This window comes from Tupaia chinensis, unplaced genomic scaffold (assembly GCF_000334495.1).
Source record: "Tupaia chinensis unplaced genomic scaffold, TupChi_1.0 Scaffold000652_1, whole genome shotgun sequence".
Taxonomy (NCBI): Eukaryota; Metazoa; Chordata; class Mammalia; order Scandentia; family Tupaiidae; genus Tupaia; species Tupaia belangeri.
The window spans coordinates 1058305-1069273 of NW_006160173.1; positions in this window are offsets into that span (position 1 = coordinate 1058305).

Below are 10969 nucleotides of genomic sequence, written 5' to 3' on the forward strand. Positions count from 1 at the left end.
TCTCTCTCTTTCTGGTGAGCGCATGCGCCCTATAGCAAAAACCTCTCAAATATATATATATATGTATATATATATATATACACATATGTATATTTGTACATATACATATATAAAGCCATCCAAATTGAGGACACTCTACAAAATACTACATATGTAATCTTCAAAAATGTCAAGATTATGAAAGTCAAAGAATGGCTGAGAAGCACTTGCCCTTTGAAAAAAATCAAAGAAACATGACAAATAGACATTTTTGGGTCTTAGCAGATGATTTCCATGAATCTTTTACATTTTTTGTGCTTTGTTCACAGAGATACTGATGGAATTCTTCCTGCACTCTTTTCAAGGATGGCTGTATAACAAACAGCCTGAGAGAAATGGTGTGTTCTTTGAAGCAGATATCAGATTTGTTTGCTTACTGAATAATAAATAAAAAGGATAATGTCTCCCTCAAGGGCAAAGGTTAGGCAGAGAAGTGTTCATACTATTATAAAAACGTTGAGGTTTCATAGGCTCAAACTTTTCAGGTGGTAGTCTCACCGTCTGCGCAGCATCTGACTAAACCACACTTACACGTCTGAGAAAATTGAGGCATTGGAGAATTTGACACAGCATGCAACTCACATTGATTGCTATACTGTAGTGTGGATTAAGATATCCTTTGTATTTGACCAAGGCATTATATGCATATAGCAAGCATCCATGAATCTGTGATAGGTTAATTGATTCATTTCCAAGTCAGGTGAAAATCTTGAGAGGGACAATGTTCAAAAATTGGATTAGATGAATTAGATGAAAATAATATATCTATATTAATTTCCTGACTTTGAGAGTTTTTGTAGCAATTGTTCTGTGCAAAGTCCTTTTGTTTAAAAAATACACAGTCAGGTCAGCAGGTGGCATGGTGGCTAATGGGCTGCGCACCCATATGGTAGAGAATGGTTCAAGTACTGGATCTTGCATCTTGTAAATAACACTGGGTGAATGTTTGTTCGTGCCAAAATCCCAAGAGGAGAAGGGATTGACGTGTGGCCATCTCCTCTGGCAAGGTGATTTCTCTTGTCCAGAGTGAGACAGAAAGAGAGAGACAGAGACAGAGAGAAAATGAGAAAGCAAATCACCAGGTCTGGGATTCAATCACCGTGGTTGGCCATGTGGGAATGTCCAGCGCTTTAGCCACCATGCCACCTGGTGGTCCCTATACAATATTTCTTAACAGCAAGTTGAACATAAACAACAATTAAAATTATGATAAAAATCATAAATTCATAGTAATTATTTAAAGCTATTAGTTTGAAATCACAGAAGTAACATCATGACACGAAAATTCGTTTAGGTGAAAAATAAATAGATAAGTTAGTTTTTGATTTTTTTCAAAAAGTAAAAAATATTTACAACTAAATTAGATAATGTAAACGAGAAATACTCGTTATCATTAAATGTCAGAAAATATTACCGTATTATATAGCTACACCATTCTACATACTTATATAGACAAATAAATAAATAGAACAATAAAAGATGAGAAATATAATTTACTAAGAAAGTCACTAGATAAAAAGACGTGCCACAACAACAACATTGTAAATGTACTATCTGTAAAAATACATAAAAGATATTAATAGTATCAATATAATATAAGTATAAATAATCAACTAAAGCATTTGGATTGATAAAAGTATACATTCTTAGGATGAGCCTAACCACATAGATCTTAACAAGTTATCAAAGGCACCCAAGAATGCCAAATATCTGAATTCTAAAATGACATAAATGTCATTGAAGGACATTTTAATCATGATGACCATTTAAATTTGAATATTACAAAGACAAAAGGGCAATGAAAGGAATAAAGTCTGTATAATACAGCCTCTCCTCTTTATGGTAAGTATACCGTGATTAAGTGAGATTTGGTGCAATCATTCATATCTAAACATTTGTTCCACCTTTATTCATATGACTTTAACGCCTCAACTTCTAAGTGGGTAGGCTTATTAAAAACTGTTATAGTACCTTATCTCGCTGAAATCGAGAGACCTAAACAGTTACAGATTAAACTGCTTCTATAAAATATTCCACAAAATGATTACATGTTGAGTCCTTTTGAAAATTATTTTCTTGAAAACAAAAGAATTCTTATGTAATATAAAATTTTGGGATGTTTAACTTAAATTAAGACCTATAAAACATTAAATGATATTTACATATCCTATATTGAATACCTAGAGTGGCAATGAGTAGAAATAATACTAATTTATGATTCTTATACTATGATTTATATTACCTTTATACTGTAACACTACCATTTTTATAACATTTTATAGAGCTTTATAATGTACCTTGTTTTTATTTAACTATTTTACCATCTCATAAAAATAGTACTAATTCCTTATTTTACATGTAAGGAAAAAAATATTATGAATCTGAAATCTTTTGCCAGATGAGCACAGTCCTGTTTTCTCCGTATTTCTGACTCTTTCTAAAGTATTTTGCTTAATTCATTTGTGAGTACGTTCTGGAAAATAATTTCACTTCAATGGTATAGGTTCATGGCAGGCAAAATCTACTATGCATGTTTTTCTTTTCATGTTTCTGGATTGGAAGAATAAACATAATTAAAAGATCAAGTCTACCGAAATTAATCCACCAATTTAATACAATTCCTTAAAATACTAGTGATTTTCTTCACAGAATTAGCAAAGAAAAGGCATAAAATTTTTCTGGAATTGAAAAAGGCTCCCTATCACCAAGGCAATACCATGCAGAAAGAACAAATACATCTCTCTCTCTGACCTCAAAACATATTACAAATCTTTGATCATCAAAACAGCCTGGTATTGTGCCAGCAAGTGTCATGGTGGTTATGGTGCTGGACTCCCAAGTGGTTGACTGAGGTTCAAGTTCCTGACCTGGCAGTTTGAAAATTGCACCAGGCCTGTGTGTGTGTGTGTGTGTGTGTGTGTATGTATATATATATATGTATATATATACACAAAAAAAAACATTCCAGGAGGGGACAGGAGGAGACGGCATTGTGGCATGGTCATCACTTCTTGGAAGTAATTTCTTTCCCTTTCCCTGTCTCTCTGTTTCTCCCTAGTGAGTGTAGATGCTCTATGCAAAAAGAAACAAAACGAAACATGGTACTGGCACAGAAATAAACTCATAAACTAATGGAACAGAATAGAGATTCTAGCAACAAACCACAAAAAATACAGCCAACTGATTTTTGACAAAGAACACAAGACAATCCAATAGGGGAGAGAAAGTCTGTTTAGCAAATTTTGTTTGAAGAAGTGGATATCCACTTGCAGAAAAATGAAACTGGATCCCTGTATCTTACCATTTACACATATAAACTCAAAATGAATCAAGGATCTAATTATAAGAAATCAAAATAAAAAACTATTGGTAGAAAGCACATGAGAAACACTTTAAGACACTGGCATAGGCAAAGATTTCTTAAATAAGATGCCTGAAGTGCAGGAATACCAATACCAAAACTAGACAACTGGGATTACATTAAGCTAAAAAGCTTCTGTCCAGCAAAGGAAATAATAGAGTGAAGAGACAACCCTCAGAATGAAATAAAATACTTTAACACTATGCTTTAGGTAAGGAATTGACATCCAGAATAAACAGGAAATTCAAGCAACTCTCTCTCTCTCTCTCTCTCTCTCTCTCACACACACACACACACACACACACACACAAATAAAGAAATAAAGAAATAAAGAAAATTTTAAAAATACAAATAATTCAATTTAAAAATGGGCAACAGAGTTAACAGACAACTTTCAAAGAAGACATTGAAATGGCCATAAGTCATATGAGAAAATGTTTAACATCTTTTATCGTAAGAAAAACGAAGTAGAAACCACAGTGAGATACCACTTAACCCCAGTAAGACTGACTCTGGTCAAGAAAATACAGAAAAGGGAGTGTGGTGGTATAAAAAAGGAACCCTATGCAGCTGCTTGGAATGTTAATTGGTATTGGCACTATATAATACAATGTGGAGATTCCTCACAAACCTACAAATAAAACTTTAATTTGACCCAGTAACTCCACTCCTTGTTATTTACCCAAAGGACAGAAAAATACCCAACTGGAAAGACTCTTGCATATCTATTTTCATTGTGGTATTATTCACAATTACTAAAACATGGAATCCACTCAAGTGCCCAAGAATGGATGACTGGATTGAAATATTGTGGCACATGTGGGACCAGCAATTAGCATAATGTCTATGTTGCTGAACTCCCATGTAGCTGACTGTGGTTCGAGTCCCGGACCCAGTGGCTTAAACTCATGTCAGGCATGTTTGCATGTGTGCCCACGACCCCGAGAGGAGAATGGAGGAGAAGGGATTGCGGCGTGGCCATTCCCCCTGTGGGGGGAGTGATTTTTGCTTTCTGTCTCTCTGTCTGTCTGGCGAGCGTATATGCTTATAGCAAAAACCTCTCCAATAATAATAATAATAGTAATAATAATAATATGGCACATGTACACTTTGAAATATTACTCAGTCCTAAGAAAAAAATTAGACCCTGTTATTTGATATATACTGGATAAAATGTAGATGATTTAATGTAAGTGAAGTAAGTCAAACAATGAAAGAAAAAAATCTCCATCACTGTATGTTCCTGCTCAAAATATTCCAAATATATATCCTCTATGACAGAAATGGAAAGACCCAAAAATATAGTGGTCGGGAAGACAAGTGTGACTACCAGACACTATAGGGGAGGAGGGTGGATAGGAGAGGGTAGATGGGAGGGGCTAAGAGAAGAAATACTTGGCAGACACAAGAATATAGAGTTCTCTGCTGGAAAAGCTGCATGTGGTAATATCCTTGATTCAAAGGTAATGTAGTGCATGTCTTGAAAAACTGTATTATGTGCTATGGGGATGTATGAGAAATGAAAAGAAGAAATGTTTTAAAAACTACTATTTGCTTTTGCACCTAATAAATGGACTTCAAAGTCTAAATATAACATGAATGAAGCTTACTGATCTTGACCTTTAATGTAATCATTCTGTGCTTAAAGTGAATCTTGCCAGGAGCGATAAAGAGTAGTTGCAGGTAGTTAAGCGATTTCACTCTTCCATTACCTCTACAATTCTGTATAATTAATAGTGTCTTCTCAAGACATAATAAGTTGGTAAGAATAAGGTAGAGCACAGTTGCAGGCTCACTATTATGCTCTCTCTTATCTCCCTGGAGTTCGAATCCCTTCATTACACTTTAGAAAGGACAAGTCCACAAAGAACATCTTCAAAGACAGGCTGTTCAGGAAACTCAGAGTCCCAGTGTTTATAATCTTGTGGATTTATTTTCTTCTAATGTTTAAAATAAACACAACCTGAAAATGGTTGAAAAACATGTATGGAGTGAAGTTTGGCATAATTATAAACATAACAGAAAAAATAAAAATCATTTCAGCTAGGGATGAAAGAATTAGAAGCAATTAAAAATAAGGAAAGAGAACAGTAGGATTTCTGAATGTCTTCAAATATTTGAAGACCTTTTAGAAGACTGAATGGACTAATTATGCATGGTTCCAGAACAGCATTTAAATATTAAGAAGCTATATTTTGTGGACATGAAGAAATAGTTAATGTTGCCTAAAGGTGGGATGAAAAGATTTCCTAGATTTGTTTTCTTATTTCTAAATTATGAAGTTTGGATGAGGTCCTCTCTAGCAGTCTTTTGGTTTTTCTACTTCACAGTGTCATATTTTAGATATTGCCACCCCAGTACATTTATAGGAGCTATGCCTCTGGAATAGATACTTACGGTGACTATAATATGAGATGATCCACTTCCACACATCCACTTACTGGTTTCCACTCTGCATGATTCTCTACTTTAACCTATCTGTGATGAATTCTTCTTTTAAGAGAGATTTTTGTTATAGGCTGCATGAGCTCACCAAAGAGACAGAAAGTGAGAAATCATCTCTCTGGGGGAAAGGTCACCCTGCAACCCCTTCTCCTCCAGTCTCTTCTAGGACTTTGGGCATACACGCACACATGCCCAGGATGAGTGTCAGGCAGCAGCGTCCGGGACTCAAACTGCAGTTGCACATGTGGAAGTCCATTGGTGAATATTTAAAGACAAAATCAATTCAAACAACCTTAACACTTTTCCTAATGTCTCAAACTCTTTATGCATGCTTTATACAATATTGTTTTCTTTTTTAAGATTGATTATAATTGTCTAGCCATTCATTTACTTCTAGACAATAGGCATAGCTGAAAAAATTATTATTTGTAGCTATCTTCTACATCGATATCACTGGGGTATCAAAATGCAAATTCCTAGAACTAATGCTAGAACTTCAGAGTGACACAAAATTATCTTCTGTATAATATTCTGAATATGCTTTCACATAGAGCCAGTGATGTAAGTTTTATTTACTCATGTCTTTTCAAGTCCATTCAATGATCACCAATACACAGTCTTGACTTTGCCTTATCTGATCCTGAATAAATTTTCAAGATATTGATATCCTTTGACCCATTAGTCAGCAGAGGGATATTGGCCTTATGGTTATATATCTTTCTCTGTAAGGTCTATCTTTTTAAGTGCTTTTCGCCTTCTTATGCCTCAGTTAAGATCCTATTTCAAAATAGACCAAATAGAGAAATAACTGTTTTATCTATTTAATTAATACTAAATTGTACAGTATCCAATTGTATATTTTATTCATCAACATGAATCATCTTGAATCTTAAAGATAGCCTGAAACATGCCCAAAAAAAAGCCATTTTCTTTGATTTTTCTGTTAGAACTCTTTTTCACCCAATAAATGAACCAGTCTTATATCTTTGACTCTTTCCTTACGGCCTAGTCTTTATCAAAGGTATGAGATTGTACCTTTTCCTGCATGCACTAAAACTTCTTAAACAGACAGTCTGTTCTTTTGGAGGACCAGAGATGGGGTTAAGAGAGGGATGTTCTAGCCAAAAAGGGGCATTTAAGGCAACATTACCAGGCCTCAAAACAGTTTGTTTTCTTCTTTCACCTCCCTCCCCCATATGCCTAGACAGGGTAAAACAGATGCTCATTAATTCTAAGAATTTCTTTAAAATATATAATACACACTTTCAGATTAGTGAGGTTAAGACACATGGTAGTTATATAATTTGCCATGTGCCCAGAATCAATCAATAGATGAAGAATACTGATTGCAAGGTAGGCAGCAAAGCCTGAAGATTTTTACCCAAAGCCTGACAAGGAATTACTCCTTCTCAAGTTGCCATTGGTTGTCATGATCCAAGGAAACAAATGGAATTGTTGCACAATGTCAATAGACCACATTCTATTCCTTGTTTTGCTTTTAACAGACTGTGAAAAGACCAACAGCTGTTAACTGAGCTAAGAGGAACTAAAGGGTTTACAGTAGGTGGTACCACCTGTGCTTTTTTTCTTTCACCCTTTAAAATCTGCCACTTTATTTTGAAGCTGGGTGGTGAACATGGCAGTGACTCAGTGTCAGGGGGAGTGAGCAGTCAACCGTGGCTCAATTCTGATGTGAAGCAGTATCATTCTCTTTACAAGCTACAGCAATACACGCTGATGAATGTCTTGTTTTCACTTTTTCATTTGAAGTATTCAAGAAAAGCAAACAAATAAAAACTAAACTTGAATTAACCTGAATTAACCATAAAAATGAAGAGAGGGTTTATCACCCAGACTTAATCCAAGTTTCTGTATATATACAATCAATAATGTTTCCTGTATTGTGCTTCATCTGGGCTCCTTTACCTTAAGAACTAGAAAATTACATTTGCTAAGTAACTACCCACTTGACCCTGGTAGTTGTGGAGTTTCAAACTTGAACAGACTTGATTGCAACATGCTTCTATTTCCAAGTAAAGAATTTAAGAGATAAAGAAAAATGGAGAATTAAGGCACTTGGGGACAAAATTAGTTTTGAAATATGACAGCCTGAGCTACCTAATACTTATATAATAGTATTTTCCTAAATGCTAAACTTACATTGTTATATACAGAACAATTTAAGCCAAATTATAAGAAATAAAGCTTTGAAAAAAGGAAATACATATTTTCAAAAAAGGGAATCTAATTAGTGCTTCAACTGAATCAAGGATTTCCTAGTTAAATATGAGGTGATGTTTCTGCATGTCAACTTTGTGTTATTCAAACTAATAAATGATACAGAAACCCAACTGGAATTTTATTCTCAACTGAAGAAAGCCACCATGATAATCTACATTCACTCTTTTCATGACTTCTCACATTTCCTCCAGTGGTTCACTATTAGACATAAGAAAGGTCTAAGCTTAGTGGGTCTAGAAAAAATCATATTCTTTTAATGATTTTTATTTATTATTGAAGATGGTAAGTTTTCAAAAACTCACAATGGCAAGAAAGACATTTTGAGACAAAGGACAAGTGTACTTGGTAGGGAATTTTACATCTATTGATACCAGAACCGAGAAAGGCATCCTATTCATTTCTTCACAGTATTTTCATATCTTGCTCCATTTTTTTTTTGTTTTCTAAAAAAAATAATAATCTGAATAAATTGTCTATATGGTACGTGGCAACCCCATCTATTTTTAATAAATTTTCTTGCCTTCTGAAGCAAGAAAATGAAAGAAATACTCTAGGACAAATAAAAATATAGTATATGTTTCAGGTATACCTTTAAAGCTGTTTCCTTTGGATGAATAATTCTTTTTTGCTGTTTTTGTTTTTGTTTTTGTTTTTTAGAGAGAGATTTTTACTATAGGGCATGTGCACTCACTGGACACACAGAGAGAGACAGGAGATAAAGCAAGAAATACACCCCAGAGGGGATGACCACGCCACAGTCTTTCTCCCTAATTTTCCTCTTGGGACACAGACATTGAGCAAGCATATACACGCACCCGGTATGAGTTTATTTGTTTTTTTTTTTCTTTTCTTTTTTAGGGTTTTGGCATAGGGTGCATGCACTCTCCAGAGAGACAGAAAACAAGAAATCACCCCCTCCATGGTGGATGGTCATGGCACAATCTTTCTCCTCCATTCTCCTCTTGGAATTTTGGGCATGCACTCACATGTGCCTGGCATGAGTTTTAAGCTGCTGGATCCAGGACTCAAATGGTGGTCGACTACATAGGAGTCTGGCAATGTAACCATTAGACCATGTGCTGGTCCCTGGTATGAGTTTTTAAGCCACTGGGTCTGGTACTTGAACCAGGGTCAGCCATGTGAGAGTCCAGCGCCTCAACCACCACACCACCTGCTGACCCCCTGGATGAATAATTCTAAAAATTCAGTCAAAGAATGATCTGGATTTTAATTCAATTTGGAAAAAGTCACTTCAACCTACCTGAACATAGTAAATCGAGATTTCATTTACAATATTAACAATAGGTTTCATTTGTAATCATAAGTAATCAGGTGTTAATTCAGAGAATGACCCAAATTTACTCAGTCTGAGGTCTCATTGCTTTTTTAATTTATCTCAAACTTCCCTGTGTTACTTGGCATCCTCTCCTCTAAAATAATATGAATAAATATGTCATGTATAGATAGTTTCTAACTACTCTGAGCACAATCTCTTGAGAAGGTATTCATTCAAAACGTTGTGTTTGTCTTTCCGATCCAGTGAGGCATATTTTCCCTGCATGTAGGCAGAAGTATTGCCACACACATTGAAATTTACACAATAATACCACACTAGATGTTGGTAGTGCAATGAATGTGTCAAGACTGTAAAATCTCTTCTCATCAGTTTGTCGTGTCCAAGGCATAGTCACTGATGTTGGTGGCGTGGTGGTTAGATTCAGATAGTGAAGTTCAGGGGATTTTGTGACAATGACTGACTGTGACACAGACAGCTGAGACCCATCACTTGGATTAGAGTACATCTCCCCGAAGTTTGCATATTCAGGGTCATTTGCTATAAGCCATCACTTATCAAGAGTTAACCAATGTAAAGAATAGATTTCTCAGTGATTTCTTTTTCACAATGGCAAGCTTTCTTTTAGTCCTCCACAATTACTTCTGCTGACTTAAAGAACATACAGTGAATAGACTGATATATAGGGCAGCTGCCATCTGATAGCTCACCTCTACAAAATGAGAAGGAAGCTGATACCAAGATGCAGACTCCTGGAAGATGTTCTAGTGAAAATCAATGTGGAATAAAACAAAGTGGATAAATAAAGTCTCTAAGGACCTAACAGAAAGCATTTTACTAGTTAGAATAAGTCTCAAAGGATAAATATTTGGAAATGATAGATAGGTTATAAAATTTGGGCTTCCATGAGGAGTGAGGAAAATAAAGGCATAAAACTTAGGTGGGGATCCTATTTTATAGTTGAAGAGAGCAATGATAAATATTCTGTACAAGAATCATAAAAAAGTTCATCCAAATATCTTAGATAACATCTCAGTCTTCCTGGGTGCTTACCCAAATTTCTCTTTTCAGTAGACCAGATTACATGGAATTTTATTAATTGATGACTGATAAATAACTTTTCAGACAGTGAGATTAATCAAAGTGCTCAGCTTGTCTAGAATGAGAAAAGGATAAGACCATTAATTCTAATGTAAAACCACTTCATATTCTAAGACTTTATATCTGATACTGAATGTACGGTTGGCAAGAATTATGCCTAAAAGCCAAAGATCATACCATTTCATCTAGGAATAAATAAGTAGATGTACTACTATATCTATTTACAAAGAAAATCTATCTATTTGATGAATATCTTTGTTCTCATTCACTTTTAAGCAATTTCTTCAATTAGATATATTTGTATTGAGTACATAATTTGGTCAAGGCATCTTTGACCATTGTGAACAATTTAAAAATATGGCCATAGTTGCTCTGCCCAGGAAGATACCAAGTCTCTTTTCCCTCCCCTTGTATCTGGTTTGGACTCCTGATTTGCTATGATAGATGCATAAATTCTCTGTTCAGGTTTGCTGCTAAGCAAGGACTTT